Raw genomic sequence first — 19,545 nt, forward strand, 5'->3', positions numbered from 1 at the left:
TCATTTTTTAAGTTTATTTATTTTGCGAGAGATACAGAAAGAACACGAGAGATACAGAAAGATACTAAAGGGGCAGAGAAAAAGAGGGTGAGGGAGAGAGAATCGCAAGCAGGCTGAGCATCTTCAGTGAGAGGAGCCCGATGCAGGGCTTCAACTCAGGAACCATGAGATCATGACTTGAGCCGAAATCAAGAGTCAGACTAAGCCAGCCAGGCGCCCCTATAGAGTTCCATTTTTAATTTCACTAATGTAATTTAAGAATCTGTCTACTATTTCTATTTTGAGTTAGTAGTATAATATATACTATAGTATAGTTTAATAGTTTAATAGTAATGACTAACAATTTAGTAATAAAGATTCTGACTCAAATTTCTGATGTTTCCTGACAGTTTTTAAGCCTCTTTCCTCCCTGCTCTCCTTCTGCCCCACATCTGAGAAAGCTCACAAGCAAGTCTGGGTGCTCCCTCCTTTGACACAGGTGGGAAGTTCAAATCATGTAAGCCCCTTCCCAGGTACACAAACCCTCACCCTGGCCCCATGTGTTAACAATGAGAAAAACTACACATCAGGCTCCTTTCCTTACTCTCTCAAGTCGTTTTTAGATCAGCTTGGGAGGCCTGCCCTTCTCTCCCCAGAAAAGCCTTATTATTTAAGTAAGAAAACTTTTCATCCCCACATGTTGTATGTGTGGCTTCATTAGTCTCTACCTCTGGATCAGATTTTGGTAGGGGCCATCCTGCATCTGCAGGTTGTCTATGATAGCTTTGTAATTTAAATCATGAGAATACCTGGTGAGATGATAAAGTACTTATTCTTATACCTGAATCAAGTTTGAGAATCAGATAGTCTGGTAAGCCATAGAGAAATCAACATTTTTTTACAAGCTTTGCTAAGTATAGCATTTTTGAGAAACAAAATTTCATATTTTCCTTAGGTAGACTCATTTACTCCTCCATCTAAAATGTGTGATTTACCTTATGAGTTATTTTGCCACTCTTCTTCTGTGGCTTCAAGTTTTCTACATTCCCTGGCAACAAGACTTTTAGCACAATATCCTCAGTTTGCTTTTATCTTAGAAATAATGAAGCAGAACTTGAGTTATTAGTAATAATGATAAACAAAAAAAATGTCATCATGGTTTCTTATGCCAATTTTTACTAGACTTGACAAATTTCTGGTTTCTAGCCAGAGTTAGATATGGATCCCCATAGGCTATCTGAATTTTCCACTGTATCTAATTCTTTGCTGCATATAGTTTCCAAGGGCCAATTATTGGACAGGCATCTGTCTGACAATCAGCAACACAGAAGGGGAATTAAAATACACACTCTGAGTCTATTCCACTGATAAGTCTAGGGGGGGTCCACAAACAATTATTTTTATGAAGCACCCCTTTAAGATTCCTATGCAGTCAGTCAAGTATAGAAGTACTAGTCATGGTTATATTCCAGAGCCTTGGGACATTTTAGATCTGGAAGCTATCATTTACTGTGCCAAGTGTTCCCTTCTACTGGTGTAGCCCAGAATGCCAGCTGATGAAAAAGTGCTGCCATTCCAAAGAGCCTGGGGGGACAGTGCTCAAGAGACCCCTGCTAGGAGCTGGATGGGGTTCTCTCAATTATACCTTTCAGCTAACAGGTGGCACCCTACTGAAAGCTGTTGTCCTGAGGCTCTTTGGATTAGAGTAGAGTACGAGTTGTGATCCATCACTCTGGAGAATCCTAATTTAAGGCTATTAGCTATGCACCTGGTCTTGGCAGTTGATAGAAAAAGGAACACTGTGCCAAAGGAAACTTGACACAATAGAAACTTTCCCCAAATTCTGCTTTATAGTAACATTTCTAATTCTAGAATCATCAAAATTTAAGTAAATTCTGTTGTATGTGAGACTGTGATAATGCCACTCAATACAGTTCTACTTATGTCATTCAATGGGAAAAAATATTCAATAACCTAACAGATTCTCTTTTTACAAAACAATGTTGAAAGTATAGACGTCTTTAGATAGAACACTGAGTATAGAAGAATATTTGAATTTCTAAAAATAATGCATATGTTTGTCTACATAATACAAACAAAATCAAGACTTCAAAAATATTCCCCTTTAGGGGCACCTGGGTGGCTCAGTCAGATAAGTGTCTGACTTCGGCTGAGGTCATGATTTCACAGCTTGTGAGTTTGAGCCCCACTTTGGGCTCTGTGCTAACAGCTCAGAGCCTACAGCCAGCTTCAGACTCTGTGTCTCCCTCTCTGTCTGCCGTTCCCTGACTCATGCTCTGTCTCTGTCTTTGTCTCTCTCAAAAAATGAAAAAACATTAAAATTTCTTTTTAAAGTTCAAAAATATTCCCCTTTGGGGCGCCTGGGTGGCGCAGTCGGTTAAGCGTCCGACTTCAGCCAGGTCACGATCTCGCGGTCCGTGAGTTCAAGCCCCGCGTCGGGCTCTGGGCTGATGGCTCAGAGCCTGGAGCCTGTTTCCGATTCTGTGTCTCCCTCTCTCTCTGCCCCTCCCCTGTTCATGCTCTGTCTCTCTCTGTCCCAAAAATAAATAAACGTTGAAAAAAAAATTAAAAAAAAATAAAAAAAATATTCCCCTTTAATCAACATAAAAATGTCTTCCTTTTGCACATTTTCAGTAAGAAAAAGAAATTAAATTATAATGGGAGCATAAAATTTTAAATGTAGGTTAAAAATACAAACAGCAAACTACATAAGAGAGCAGATAATCAATACAGTAAACATTTGCAATGTTTTTAATCTAACTGTAATTATAAATTGAAGAACACTAAGTGATTTTAGCATTTTCCTTCTGAAAATATCCACTGGTGGTGCTAATTATTTAACAGCATGATTAATGATATGTCTTGTATAATTATTTATAAATTAGTCACCATGTTTTTAAACCTCTAATAATTAGTGAGGTAAGACTTTTATCAACATGTAAAGTTTACTTCCATTATAAGAAAGGCCCAGAGAATATACATAAAGAAGTAGTTTGTCTAGTCCAACCCAGGAAATGATCTCAGAGAGACAAATGAGAATATATTCTCTATTCAAAACTCCACTATATATTTTATCCATATGTGTGTAACTATATATTTTATATATCATATAATTGTAGCACATAATGAAATAACACATTTTTTTATGTTCACAGAAATTCCATCAAAAAGTAATGCAAGAACCAGCAACTTAGAGAAGAATAGATGTTAAAAAAGCAAAATTAAAAAAAAAATTAAACTATGAAACTTCTTATATAAGAAGAACAATTAGCACATGCATTAGAAAAGAGGAATTCCACACAGAGAATCTGAATGTTTTATAATTGTCACTAAGCCTACCTGTACTTTCGCTCTAGAAAGAGACATCATCTTTAGAGACATGATCTTTACTATACTGGGCAGTAAACATGTCTGCCTTTGCTCTGGAAAAAAAAAAAAAAGACACTGCCCATATTCCAAAGCTGTAGGCAAACTGTCCTTTGTTCCTGAAATAGACCATTTCTATTTTCCAACACTGCTCCAAGACACCTAGAAATCCGAGAGATCTATAGAGAATCATCTCCCAACAAATAATAAAAGCACTTACATTTTAACTAATAACATGAGTACAGTCCTAACTATATAAAGTTTTTGTAGAACTACTGATACCAATAAGATATAAACCAACATAACTTTCTTTTTTTTAATTTTAAATAAATTCCAGTTAATTAACATACAGTGTAATATTAGTTACAAGTGTGCAATTTAGTGATTCAACAATTCCATACAACACACAATGCTGACCACAAGTTCACTCTTTAATCTCCTCACCTATTTAAACCATCCTCCCACCTACCTCCCCTCTGGTAACCATCAATTTGTCCTTTATAGTTGAGTCTGTTTCTTGGTTTGCTCCTCTCTCTTTTTTACCCTTTGCTCATTGCTATTTAAATTCAACATGAGTGAAATCATATGGTTTCTGTCTTTCTCTGACTGATCTACTTCATTTAACATAATACTCGTGGGTTGCGGCAAGATGGCGGCTTAGGAGGACGCTGGGCTCACCGCACGTCCTGCTGATCACTTAGATTCCATCTACACCTGCCTAAATAACCCAGAAAACCGCCAGAGGATTAGCAGAACAGAGTCGCCGGAGCCAAACGCAGACGAGAGGCCCACGGAAGAGGGTAGGAAGGGCGGCGAGGCGGTGCGCGCTCCACGGACTGGCGGGAGGGAGCCGGGGCGGAGGGGCGGCTCGCCGGCCAAGCAGAGCCCCCGAGTCTGGCTGGCAAAAGCGGAGGGGCCGGGCGGACTGTGTTCCGACAGCAAGCGCGACATAGCGTCTAGGAGGTCATAAATTAACAGCTCTGCTCGGAAAGCGGGAAGGCTGGAGGACAAAGGGAGGGAGAGCTGCTGAGCCCCCCTGACGACAGAGCTCAGTTTGGTGGGGAACAAAGGCGCTCGCCAGCGCCATTTCCCCCGCCCATCCCTCAGCCGAAATCCCAAAGGGAACCGGTTCCTGCCAGGGAACTTGCTCGCTCCGCGCAAACACCCAACTCTACGCTTCGGGGGAGCCAAACCTCCGGCAGCGGATCTGACTCCCTCCCGCTGCCACAGGGCCCCTCCTGAAGTGGATCACCTAAGGAGAAGCGATCTAAGCCTGCCCCTCCTGCCCCCGAGCACCTTGCCTACCCACCCCAGCTAATACGCCAGATCCCCAGCATCACAAGCCTGGCAGGGTGCAAGTAGCCCAGACGAGCCACACCACCCCACAGTGAATCCCACCCCTAGGAGAGGGGAAGAGAAGGCACACACCAGTCTGACTGTGGCCCCAGCGGTGGGCTGGGGGCAGACATCAGGTCTGACTGCGACCCCGCCCACCAACTCCAGTTATACACCACAGCACAGGGGAAGTGCCCTGCAGGTCCTCAGCACGCCAGGGACTATCCAAAATGACCAAGCGGAAGAACTCCCCTCAGAAGAATCTCCAGGAAATAACAACAGCTAATGAGCTGATCAAAAAGGATTTAAATAATATAACAGAAAGTGAATTTAGAATAATAGTCATAAAATTAATCGCTGGGCTGGAAAACAGTATACAGGACAGCAGAGAATCTCTTGCTACAGAGATCAAGGGACTAAGGAACAGTCACGAGGAGCTGAAAAACGCTTTAAACGAAATGCATAACAAAATGGAAACCACCACAGCTCGGCTTGAAGAGGCAGAGGAGAGAATAGGTGAACTAGAAGATAAAGTTATGGAAAAAGAGGAAGCTGTGAAAAAGAGAGATAAAAAAATCCAGGAGTATGAGGGGAAAATTAAAGAATTAAGCGATACACTAAAAAGAAATAATATACGCATAATTGGTATCCCAGAGGAGGAAGAGAGAGGGAAAGGTGCTGAAGGGGTACTTGAAGAAATCATAGCTGAGAACTTCCCTGAACTGGGGAAGGAAAAAGGCATTGAAATCCAAGAGGCACAGAGAACTCCCTTCAGACGTCACTTGAATCGATCTTCTGCACGACATATCATAGTGAAACTGGCAAAATACAAGGATAAAGAGAAAATTCTGAAAGCAGCAAGGGGTAAACGTGCCCTCACATATAAAGGGAGACCTATAAGACTCGTGACTGATCTCTCTTTTGAAACTTGGCAGGCCAGAAAGAATTGGCACGAGATTTTCAGGGTGCTAGACAGAAAAAATATGCAGCCAAGAATCCTTTATCCAGCAAGTCTGTCATTTAGAATAGAAGGAGAGATAAAGGTCTTCCCAAACAAACAAAAACTGAAGGAATTTGTCACCACTAAACCAGCCCTACAAGAGATCCTAAGGGGGACCCTGTGAGACAAAGTCCCAGAGACATCACTACAAGCATAAAACATACAGACATCACAATGACTCTAAACCCGTATCTTTCTATAATAACACTGAATGTAAATGGATTAAATGCGCCAACCAAAAGACATAGGGTATCAGAATGTATAAAAAAACAAGACCCATCGATCTGCTGTCTACAAGAGACTCATTTTAGACCTGAGGACACCTTTAGATTGAGAGTGAGGGGATGGAGAACTATTTATCATGCGACTGGAAGCCAAAAGAAAGCTGGAGTAGCCATACTTATATCAGACAAAATAGACTTTAAATTAAAGGCTGTAACAAGAGATGAAGAAGGACATTATATAATAGTCACAGGGTCTATCCATCAGGAAGAGCTAACAATTATAAATGTCTATGCACCGAATACCGGAGCCCCCAAATATATAAAACAATTACTCATAAACATAAGCAACCTTATTGATAAGAATGTGGTAATTGCAGGGGACTTTAATACACCACTTACAGAAATGGATAGATCATCTAGACACACGGTCAATAAAGAAACAAGGGCCCTGAATGAGACATTGGATCAGATGGACTTGACAGATATATTTAGAACTCTGCATCCCAAAGCAACAGAATATACTTTCTTCTCGAGTGCACATGGAACATTCTCCAAGATAGATCATATACTGGGTCACAAAACAGCCCTTCATAAGTTTACAAGAATTGAAATTATACCATGCTTACTTTCAGACCACAATGCTATGAAGCTTGAAATCAACCACAGAAAAAAGTCTGGAAAACCTACAAAAGCATGGAGGTTAAAGAACACCCTACTAACGAATGAGTGGGTCAACCAGGCAATTAGAGAAGAAATTAAAAAATATATGGAAACAAACGAAAATGAAAATACAACAATCCAAACGCTTTGGGACGCAGCAAAGGCAGTCCTGAGAGGAAAATACATTGCCATCCAGGCCTATCTCAAGAAACAATAAAAATACCAAATACAAAATCTAACAGCACACCTAAAGGAAATAGAAGCAGAACAGCAAAGGCAGCCTAAGCCCAGCAGAAGAAGAGAAATAATAAAGATCAGAGCAGAAATAAACAATATAGAAACTAAAAAAACTGTAGAGCAGATCAACGAAACCAAGAGTTGGTTTTTTGAAAAAATAAACAAAATTGACAAACCTCTAGCCAGGCTTCTCAAAAAGAAAAGGGAGATGACCCAAATAGATAAAATCATGAATGAAAATGGAATTATTACAACCAATCCCTCAGAGATACAAACAATTATCAGGGAATACTATGAAAAATTATATACCAACAAATTGGACAACCTGGAAGAAATGGACAAATTCCTGAACACCCACACTCTTCCAAAACTCAATCAGGAGGAAATAGAAAGCTTGAACAGACCCATAACCAGCGAAGAAATTGAATTGGTTATCAAAAATCTCCCAACAAATAAGAGTCCAGGACCAGATGGCTTCCCAGGGGAGTTCTACCAGACGTTTAAAGCAGAGATCATACCTATCCTTCTCAAGCTATTCCAAGAAATAGAAAGGGAAGGAAAACTTCCAGACTCATTCTATGAAGCCAGTATTACTTTGATTCCTAAACCAGACAGAGACCCAGTAAAAAAAGAGAACTACAGGCCAATATCCCTGATGAATATGGATGCAAAAATTCTCAATAAGATACTAGCAAATCGAATTCAACGGCATATAAAAAGAATTATTCACCATGATCAAGTGGGATTCATTCCTGGGATGCAGGGCTGATTCAACATTCGCAAATCAATCAACGTGATACATCACATTAACAAAAAAAGAGAGAAGAACCCTATGATCCTGTCAATCGATGCAGAAAAGGCCTTCGACAAAATCCAGCACCCTTTCTTAATAAAAACCCTTGAGAAAGTCGGGATAGAAGGAACATACTTAAAGATCATAAAAGCCATTTATGAAAAGCCCACAGCTAACATCATCCTCAACGGGGAAAAACTGAAAGCTTTTTCCCTGAGATCAGGAACACGACAAGGATGCCCACTCTCACCGCTGCTGTTTAACATAGTGCTGGAAGTTTTAGCATCAGCAATCAGACAACAAAAGGAAATCAAAGGCATCAAAATTGGCAAAGATGAAGTCAAGCTTTCGCTTTTTGCAGATGACATGATATTATACATGGAAAATCCGATAGACTCCACCACAAGTCTGCTAGAACTGATACAGGAATTCAGCAAAGTTGCAGGATACAAAATCAATGTACAGAAATCAGTTGCATTCTTGTACACTAACAATGAAGCAACAGAAAGACAAATAAAGAAACTGATCCCTTTCACAATTGCACCAAGAAGCATAAAATACCTAGGAATAAATCTAACCAAAGATGTAAAGGATCTGTATGCTGAAAACTATAGAAAGCTTATGAAGGAAATTGAAGAAGATTTAAAGAAATGGAAAGACATTCCCTGCTCATGGATTGGAAAAATAAATATTGTCAAAATGTCAATACTACCCAAAGCTATCTACACATTCAATGCAATCCCAATCAAAATTGCACCAGCATTCTTCTCGAAACTAGAACAAGCAATCCTAAAATTCATATGGAACCACAAAAGGCCCCGAATAGCCAAAGGAATTTTGAAGAAGACCAAAGCAGGAGGCATCACAATCCCAGACTTTAGCCTCTACTACAAAGCTGTCATCATCAAGACAGCATGGTATTGGCACCAAAACAGACACATAGACCAATGGAATAGAATAGAAACCCCAGAACTAGACCCACAAACGTATGGCCAACTCATCTTTGACAAAGCAGGAAAGAACATCCAATGGAAAAAAGACAGCGTCTTTAACAAATGGTGCTGGGAGAACTGGACAGCAACATGCAGAAGGTTGAAACTAGACCACTTTCTCACACCATTCACAAAAATAAACTCAAAATGGATAAAAGACCTAACTGGGAGACAGGAAACCATCAAAACCTTAGAGGAGAAAGCAGGAAAAGACCTCTCTGACCTCAGCCGTAGCAATCTCTTACTCGACACATCCCCAAAGGCAAGGGAATTTAAAGCAAAAGTGAATTACTGGGACCTTATGAAGATAAAAAGCTTCTGCACAGCAAAGGAAACAACCAACAAAACTAAAAGGCAACCAACGGAATGGGAAAAGATATTCGCAAATGACATATCGGACAAAGGGCTAGTATCCAAAATCTATAAAGAGCTCACCAAACTCCACACCCAAAAAACAAATAACCCAGTGAAGAAATGGGCAGAAAACATGAATAGACACTTCTCTAAATAAGACATCTGGATGGCCAACAGGCACATGAAAAGATGTTCAGCGTCGTTCCTTATCAGGGAAATACAAATCAAAACCACACTCAGGTATCACCTCACGCCAGTCAGAGTGGCCAAAATGAACAAATCAGGAGACTATAGATGCTGGAGAGGATGTGGAGAAACGGGAACCCTCTTGCACTGTTGGTGGGAATGCAAATTGGTGCAGCCGCTCTGGAAAGCAGTGTGGAGGTTCCTCAGAAAATTAAAAATAGACCTACCCTATGACCCAGCAATAGCACTGCTAGGAATTTATCCAAGGGATACAGGAGCACTGATGCATAGGGCCACTTGTACCCCAATGTTCATAGCAGCACTCTCAACAATAGCCAAATTATGGAAAGAGCCTAAATGTCCATCAACTGATGAATGGATAAAGAAATTGTGGTTTATATACACAACGGAATATTACGTGGCAATGAGAAAAAATGAAATATGGCCTTTTGTAGCAACGTGGATGGAACTGGAGAGTGTGATGCTAAGTGAAATAAGCCATACAGAGAAAGACAGATACCATATGGTTTCACTCTTATGTGGATCCTGAGAAACTTCACAGGAACCCATGGGGGAGGGGAAGGAAAAAAAAAAAGAGGTTAGAATGGGAGAGAGCGAAAGCATAAGAGACTGTTAAAAACTGAGAACAAACTGAGGGTTGATGGGGGGTGGGAGGGAGGAGAGGGTGGGTGATGGGTATTGAGGAGGGCACCTTTTGGGATGAGCACTGGGTGTTGTATGGAAACCAATTTGTCAATAAATTTCAGAAAAAAAAAAGAAAAAAAAATAACATAATACTCGTTAGCTCCATCCATGTCATTACAAATGGCAAGAGTTCATTCTATTTTATTGCTGAGTAATATTCCATTGTATGTACATATGTACATACAATTGTGTTTATGAATGTCTTTTTGAGATAATCTAGCCTACCAGTCTAAATCCCCTATTCTCAGACTATTCATTAAGAGAAATACACCAGGGGAACCCGGGTGGCACAGTGGGTTGAAACTCCAATGTTTTGTTTTAGCTCAGATCATGATCTCGCAGTTCTGGGATCATGTTCAGGCTCCAGCTCCTTGCTGATAGCATGTCGCCTGCCTGGGATTCTCTCTCTCTTTCTCCCCCCTCCCTCACACTCTCTTTCTTTTGCTTACAAAAATAAAAAAGTAAACTTTAAAAAATGAGAGAAATAAACGTTTTTTTATCCATACCTTATTTTAAGACCTAACTTTAATAGAACCTTAACCTTTACCTTAACCCCCCCCCCCCGAAAACAGTAGGGTAATGATAGAGTAAAAGATAATATTTAAAATTTGTTCATGGAATAATCTAAAATAAATAGTCAAGAAGAAGAGAGAGAGTAAGAATAAACATTGTGTGGGTAAAAAGTTACATTTGGGAATTAAGATTATGAATACATATTATATCGCCGTTACATTTTAAAAATAGTTTTAAACAACTTGACAGCAATGTTTTTAAAATTAGAAAACAACTGAATGCAATATAAAATTAAAGTTGTTAAAAAATAATGACAACTTTTTAAATGTGCTCACAAAGGGGCACCTGGGTGGCTCAGTTGGTTAAGTGTCCAACTTCAGCTCAGGTCATGATCTCGCAGTCAGTGAGTTCGAGTCCCCCCTCGAGCCTGCATCAGATTCTGTGTCTCCCTTTCTCTCTGCTCCGCTCCCCGCCCCCCTGCCCACCCAATCATGCTCTGTCTCTGTCTCTCAAAGATGAATAAGTATTAAAAAAAAATTAAATGTGCCCACAAAGATGGTTATTGTAACTGGTAACAATAAAATTAATTAACTGACTAAAAAAGAATGAAACAAGAAAAATAAATTCCTTATTTGGGATACACACAAAAGCAGAAACTAATTTTATTTGGGAATGAAGTAGTATTTTGCTTGAGCCTAAATAAGTAAATAAAAATCTAAAATGAAAAAGAGTGAAAAGTCAACTTAATGTTAAGACTGAGGTAAGTTTTAAGAATGGCAAATTATATTGTAGGGCTAAGGAACAAAGTACATATCAGAAGATTTTCAGACAGGAGATATAGAAGAATAATGGACTAGATCTTGGGATGCCTGAAAAGTTGTACAGACTGGAGAAAAAAAGGAAGTTGTTCAGAAAATCTGTAACCATATGAATGATATATGAGAAACTTGTGAGTCTGGAGACTGGCATATACTTTTTTTTTTTTTTCAAGTGAAAGATGATTTGGGTTGGAACTTTTACAGTGGTTATGGAAATTGGTGAGTACTGTCACAGTTCAGTGATTCAGACTCATGTATGTCCACTCATCTTTAACTTTAGAAGATAAATTTGATTCCTATAGAAATGGCAGAGAAATATGATATTTCAACTATAGGTGGAATGCTTTAAGGTTATCATATTTGCAATTGCTGGAACAATAAAATAAACCACATAGTTTTATCATTACTCTTATTTAGTCAGATACTTTCTCAGTTATCCTCAACTAAAAAGGTAACTTTTCAAATAACAAGTTCATTATATAAAATTGCATTTTTTTTCAGTATGACTGTCACTGAGTTAGCTTTTTCCTTTCTGCCTCTTAATTAACATAATTTGCCTAAAACTTGTTTATAATTGAAATAGAAGACCTGAAGTTTAAATGCTCTACCATTGTAGACACATGATTATGAAGACAGGAGTGTTTCAGTGGATTAAGCACAGACACACACAGACCTTTAAAACAATTTTCACTTATACATAGTTTAGAATAAAAGTTTTCTGAAAAATTATTCCAAGACTTTTAAATAGCATGTTGGTTAACATTAAAGTGGCAAATCCCACTCATTTTTAAAGAAATCTAGAATCAGAATCCATCTGTTTAATTTGGCATTTTGGCACTAACTGTTATTTGTGATTGTGTTTGATACGTTTGAACTGGATTTTGGTACTAACCATTAATTGTGATTTTATTTGATTATACACAGCACTCTGGGATGCTTTCCAGAAAACAGCTTTGTAAATGCAAATTGTCCTATATTTACTTAGTTACTCTAAAATTGTCTTTAACTGTTTGGAAGCTGCGGACCAGCAACACAACTTCCACAAACTTGTTTAACACTTTACACAACAGTCTATAGCAAGTAGATCTTGACTCTTTTGCAAGTAAAATTAATGTAAGTATTAACTTTTATGTCACAAATATGTATATATATGTTAAATGATCCATTTATTAACACTAGAGTTAGAAAATAAAGACAAATCAACATTTCCTTTCAATCTGGCTTCCTCTTTGAATCATAAATTAAAAAATGCTGTACAATGAACATTTTTACCTATGTTACTAGAAGAATTTGATTCTTCATGAACAAAGTAAGTTAGCCATGGGAGTGGTATATAAATTAGATACACAGAAAAGTATTAAGTACTATAAATTAATAGTAAAACATAATTAAATCAAAATGAAATTTCTTAAAATTTATAAATTTCCGAGCAGTGAAAACTAGGTTGCATTTGATATTTATAACTGAAGTAGATTATTATCATAGTGCAAATCAGATAGAAAACTACAATCTTTCTCTCCTTAAAAAGCTTCAAGCTTTTTAAGCTTCAAGACTGGGTGGCTCAGTCAGTTGGGCATCCGACTTCGGCGCAGGTCATGATCTCACAGTTCATGGGTTTGAGCCCCACATGGGGCTCTGTGCTGATAAATCAGAACCTGGAGTCTGCCTCGGACTCTGTGTCTCCGTTTCTCTCTGCCCCTCCTCTGATATCATTCTCTCTCTCTCTCTCTCTCTCTCTCTCTCTCTCTCTCTCTCTCTCAAAAATAAATAAACATTAAAAAATTTTAAAAAAAAGTTTCAAGCATTTTAAAAACATCTTCTTTAGACTGAATATGTAATTTAATGAGACATTTTACTGTATATTGCGAGCACTTTATTATAGTTAGAATTATTTCTAATCTTAGAGACACCTGACGCACTTTATGGGGTGTCTTGGTGGCTCAGTCAGTTAAGCACCCGACTCTTGATCTCAACTCAGGTCATGATCTCACAGTTCATGAGATTGAGCCCCACCTCAGGCTCTGTGCTGTTAGCACAGAGCCTGCTTGGAATTCTCTCCCTCTTTCTCTGCCCCTCTCTGATGCTCACACTCTCCTCTCTCTCTCCCTCTCTCTAATAAGTAAACTTAAAAAGGAAAAAAAGAAATACCTGAGGTACTTTAGGAAAATTGGCATTCTACCCTGAATTTCTACGTTTCAAAAAAACACTTTGGTGATGCAATATTTTAACATGTGATAATATTTATCATATATATGCCATATTTCAGGAGATGGACAAAGACAAATGGTTAAGTAAATTTCTTAAATACATGATAAAGAATAAATATCCTACCCAGATACATTTATTGTCAAAACAACGAAAAGTAAGTGTGTTACCAAACAAAAATTACAAAATGATAATGTATATCTTCATTAATTCAACACACTTTTATTTAGTACTGAGTATGTGCCACACATTGTATAGAAATTTAGGATATTTTGGTCAATGAGATCAAACGTCTTCTGACCTCTGACCTCACAGAATTAAGTGTCCAGATTAGAAGATAAACATCAAGCAAATAATCACTTATATAAATAAACAGAAAACTATGAGTAAGAATAAAGAAGGATAGCTATATGTTTCCATAATGAAAAAAAATCCATTCCAATTAGTTTCTATGAAAAAGCAAAGATTTAGTGATGAAGAATCACAGTAAGTCTAGTAGGCCCAGGGTAAGTCAATGGGTAGTGTTGAGATACCATTCTAATCGAAAGAATAGAATGTTAAAAGGCCCTCAAGTACATGCTATGTTGGAGGAAGTGAGAGAGAGCAATTAGATGTTTGAGGTGATGTAGAGAGGGGACTTCATGACCAGACTGGGGATCATCTAAAGACTGAAACTTTTAAATTATGGTAATAGGAAGACATTGGAGTATTTTAAGCCAGGCAAAGAGTGTAGAATTGGTGAGATCACAATTGTGTTTTGGAAAATTCTCTTTTCAGTATACAAAATGTAATGTCTGAGGACAAGGGGGCATTAGGGGAAACAGGAAGCTCTAAATAAGCTCAGGTGAGTGCTAGTGATAGCTTGACATAAGGAAATGGAAAGAAAGGGAGAAAGGTAAACAGAATCAAGAAATACTTAAGAGGTAAAACAGAATTAGTGATGGATAGGGTGGGATTTTGGACATTTAAGAAGAGAAGGAGGAGAAATTTTAAGACGATCTAGCAGAGTGACATCACCCAGATAGTAACATTGGTCATTTCTGATTTCTCTCCCCCTCACAAGAAGAACAACTAACAACTATTGATAGTGAAGAGAGCACTGAGAGAATCCCAGAACTTGGGAGTGAGGATAAAGCAGTCCCTTGCACCAAAAGACTAGGACAGATTGTATTAGAAGGGTAAGAGTGATGGCTACGTATCGACTGCATTGCCCTTCCAAGTCCAGTACAACACCATGCCAAGTGGTCTCCACTGGGCTTACAGTACCTCCAGTGGAAAAGGAGAGCCCAGGGTGACATACAGACCCTAGAGCTTTGTGGGTCACTTTGTCAGAGACCCTAGTCTGCTTTTTCCAGGAATCACAGGGGAATCTGCAGGGTTCAACTGCTGGGAATTTGAGACAGTTAGGTGGGGAGGACTAGCACTCAGATCTTGGCAGACCTCGTACCTACCTGCAGAGCCCAAGTAGTAGTCCTAATCTGTGATTTTGTTCACTTGTAGAACCAAGTCAGAGGCACAATCTGATCAGGCAATTTAACAAGGTGCAATTCTGCCTAATTTGGGTTCCCAAATGAGGACTTCTGTTTGCCCCGGAGCCTAGCCTGTCCATGCCGAAATGAAGTGCCCCACCTGCTTTGGATCATGGCTCTCAACCCTTCCCGACCAGAAAGGCTGTTTGGGAAAATTTAAGAGTTTCCTGAAGTGGGCCCATCCAGGCTTACCCCTGCAAGGGTCAGGGACACAGACCCACCTGCTACAAAGCATTGCCTCCAACTCCATCTGACAGGAAAGGCTAGCAAGAACACTTGGAAGCTGTGTAATCCAAGAAGTCTAAAGCCAAGAGGCAGTCAGGCAGAGACGATTGTCCCAGGAGCAAAACCAGTGGCCACATTCCAGCCAGGGATGTGGGGTACTGGTTGTCCGAGTCAAGACTACAGAGAGCATTACTGGCCTTGGGGCTACTTCTCCCACTGCTCTCAGGCAGAGAAATTAGTTCATAGCCCATTATTGCTGAATACAGCCTTCAGCCCACCCAATCAAGGAACCTTACTAGAGCACACGAGAAGCGGTGTAACCCATCCAATAGCCCTGCTTATGATAGTACTTGAATAAAGGACACAGCCCATGGCTTTCCCTGTTTGCAGATCAAAACTGATGGCCTCATCTGACCAGGGTGTTCAATGAACACTCTTACCTGATTAAGGTCCCCAAACAATGATCTATGCATACCCTTGGTCCTATCCTACTGCCCTGTCAGGGAAGCTAATTCATAGCCTCACCTACTGTTGAGTATAGTACCCAGTCCCTATGATCTAGAAATCCTAACCAAAGAATCCAGGAAACCAGGAAGCCCCTCTTATAGCCTCACTTAAGTGTGGAACCAAGCCAGCAGCCCCTATCTAGCTGTTCTCAGCCAGTGCCACCCCTTAAAACATGACCACAGAGCTCAAACAGTTGCCTTGCCCCAAAATCCACCCTAAAAGCAGTCCCATCTTCCCAAGAACATTACCAGAAGATACACCTAGAAACCCAAACTAAAATGATTAGTAAAGAACAGTCTTGGACAAAGTGAACCTGAAAAGTCTTAAAGAGACCACTTACTCAAAGGCAGAGTTCAAACCCACATTGTTCAAAGGTCACTTGTACTTGGTCTGGACAAAGATGGAATAGATGTGTTTCACTCTGTTAATCCTGCCAAAGACAGCTAAAAACCCTGGACATTATTTATAAAACAAACATTTGAAAATTGAAAGGTGTAGCAAATACCGACCAGCTAGGGACCCTAGGACCTAAGGAACAACATGTTGAGTTCTCTCGATTTTCTTTTTACCTTATATACCCCAGAATGGGCGCTGGAGAAGCCATGCACCTTGAAATGTCAAAAGACACAGACAAAAATAGCCCTAAGGAAAATCTGCTTTCTAGCCAAAGATCAGGAGAGTAGTAACTGAGCAGAACATAAAATGTTTACAAAGTAAATAATCTAAAGACTATGGGAAGAAATAAAAGCAGATCCGCCCCAAGCTGGTAAGCAAAAGTTGAATGGGAACCTCGACTGAGAACCATGCCCAGTGGGAATTACGCACTTCTCCCACTCTTAGCCAAAAGTTGTCAGAAGAGGCCTGATGGCCTCATATCCCACTTCCCTGTAGCTGTAAGAAGAGGAATCAGAGAAAGCTGTGTGGAGAACCTTGACATTTGTCCCTACCTGGCAATACTAACTCAGGGCCCACTTGCCCCCACCAGCACAGTAGTTAGAGGAGGCCAGCTACAACAAAATATTTTTTTTAATATCCAGAGTCTCTTAATACATTACCCCCAAATATCCAGGATACATTTTAAAATCATGGAAATGTAATTAATAAATGTTAACATCAAGATGACACAAATGTTGGAATAATTTGAAAACAAATTTAAAACTGCCATATAAATATGCTTCAGTGAGCAATAACAAACATACTTGAAACCAACAAAAAATAGCCTCACCAAAGAAATAGAAAATATTAAGAAAAAAACATCAGATTTTAAAACTGAGTCTCAGAGACCTGTGGGACTATAACCAAAGATAAAAAATTTTGTCATCAGTGTCATGGAGGAAATAAGAAAGATGACAAGGTTAGAAAAATATTTGAAGAAAAAATGGCAGAACATTTCCCAGATCTGGTAAAAGAAATGGATTCATGAAACTAAATGAACACCAAATAGGTTAATTCCAGATAAATAAAATAAACAGATTCACAAATCCTGAATGAACACTAAATAGGATAATTCCACATAAATCCATGCCAAGTTGAAGTCTAACGATAGTTCGTAAAGTGAAAGACAAAGAAACATCTTGAAAGCAATGATTAAAACATCTTTCCTAAGGGGCAGAAACGTCTACATGACAGTAGGTTTCTCATCAGAGTCATGGAGTCCAGAAAGATGTGGAAAACAGTTTTTAAGTGCTGAGATAAAACAGCTGTTAACCTCAAATCATATGCCCAGCAAAATTATCTTTCAAGAATTAAGAGGACGGGGTGCCTGGGTGGCGCAGTCGGGTAAGCGTCCGACTTCAGCCAGGTCACAATCTCGCGGTCCGTGAGTTCGAGCCCTGCATCGGGCTCTGGGCTGATGGCTCAGACCCTGGAGCCTGTTTCCAATTCTGTGTCTCCCTCTCTCTCTGTCCCTCCCCCGTTCATGCTCTGTCTCTCTCTGTCCCAAAAATAAATAAACGTTGAAAAAAAAATTTAAAAAAAAAAGAATTAAGAGGAAATAAAGACATTATCAGGTGCAGGAAAACTAAGAGAATCTGTTACTAGCAGACATACTCTAAAAAAATCTTTAAAAGTTCTTACTAAAAAAGACAAATATATGAGTAAATTCAGTCCTCTCTGTTCAGACTCCTAAATTATGTCTGAAGCAAAAGGTACAACATCATCCTATGTGGATCTCATTGTATGCTACATAAATATTTAGACAATTATAAACAGAGGAGATAAAGGGATTTAAAGAAAGGTAAGTTTTCCACACTTCACTCAAACTGGTAAAATACATTAGTATATCTTAATAGTTCTGTATTTAACTCTGCCAGTGGTTACAGGAATTTGATACACATACATATCAATTTCCTGATTTTGATATAGCATTATCATGGGATGTAATCAATGCAAAAAAATGGGTGATGAGTGCATGTGATCTCTTTGTAATATATTCACAATTTCCTTTTGCTCTAAAGTTACTGCAAAATATAAAGGTTTTAAAAGGGTATTGGTTAGAGGCTGTAGACCTAGATTAATTGCCTCTGCATTGGAGCCAAGCCTGAAACATGTTGAATATATTAGAATGTTGCTAAGCTCTATGATAGATCCTTTTCCTAACTTCCTACCCAAAACTATGGTGGCTGGAAGACAGTAGATAATTTTTTAAATATCAAACATGTAGGGGAGACTGGGTGGCTCAGTGGTTAAGCGTCAGACTTCTGCTCGGGTTATGATCTCATGGCTCTTGGGTTCGAGCCCCACATAAGGCTCTGTGCTGACAGCTCAGAGCCTGGAGCCTGCTTTGGATTCTAAGTCTCCCTCTCTCTCTTCCTGTACCTCTCACGCTGCCTCTTTCTCTCTCTCTCAACTCTCTCTCTAAAAAATAAAAACATTAAAAAATTAAAAAAAATCCACTCCTGTATATTTATCCAAGGGTAGGAAAAATATGTTCACAGAAAAACATGTACATAAATGTTCATGGTAACTTTTCCATAGTAGATAAAAGTAGTCTAAGAGTTTATCAACAGGAGAATAAATTATGCATTGTGATAAATTTATTAACTGGAATGCTATGTGGCAGTGAGAATTAATGGCCTATTGATACATAAAACAACATGAATGTTTTTCAGAAACTGAAATACTGAGCAAAAGGTATTTCGTACAGCAAGGAATAGTGTATTATTGTATTCATATGAAATTTTAGAACAAGAAAATCTAACAGGTTATAGAAAAGAACTTTAAAACACTGATCACCTTTGGGGTATATGTGGGGAGGTTCAAATGTGAAAAGGCGAGGGCAACTTATGGGATATCTATAATGCTCTATATACTCATACGGTTTTGTGTTACACGGGCATATACATTTATCATGGTACAGAAACTATTTGAAATGATGTAATCTACATGATGAAATAGTAGTTCCATGGAATTAAAATGCAGTGTTGGAATTGGCATATAACATTTTTTAACAGCAGGGAATTGAAACTAGATCAAATGCTGAAAGTCTTAGAGATTGAGATATGATTTAAGGATTTCTTCATTTTCTCAAGTTGTAGTTTTGTTATCCTCCAAGACACAGCTTCTTCCCAGACTGTGTCCCCTGCCAACCCCATTAGATAGTTTTCCTTTGTGTTCCAACTGCATCCTGAGGGTGCCTCTACCGCATATATCCTCTTTAAATATGTCTCTATTACTACATTATGCACTCCTCTAGGCCAGAAAATGTATATAATTTGTCTGTATCCTTATCGCCAGTGCCTGGCACAGGATCTGCACGTGACAACCAGTCAGTAAATGGTCAGAAAAGCAATACACTATTACCAAGAATTAAGTGGAAAATTCTTTCCATCCTTTTTCAGTGAATGTAAAGTAGTGAGTTCCTCAACACTGGCTTAAAGGAGGGGGTCACAAATTTT

Source organism: Prionailurus bengalensis, chromosome B2, assembly GCF_016509475.1.
Source record: "Prionailurus bengalensis isolate Pbe53 chromosome B2, Fcat_Pben_1.1_paternal_pri, whole genome shotgun sequence".
NCBI lineage: Eukaryota > Metazoa > Chordata > Mammalia > Carnivora > Felidae > Prionailurus > Prionailurus bengalensis.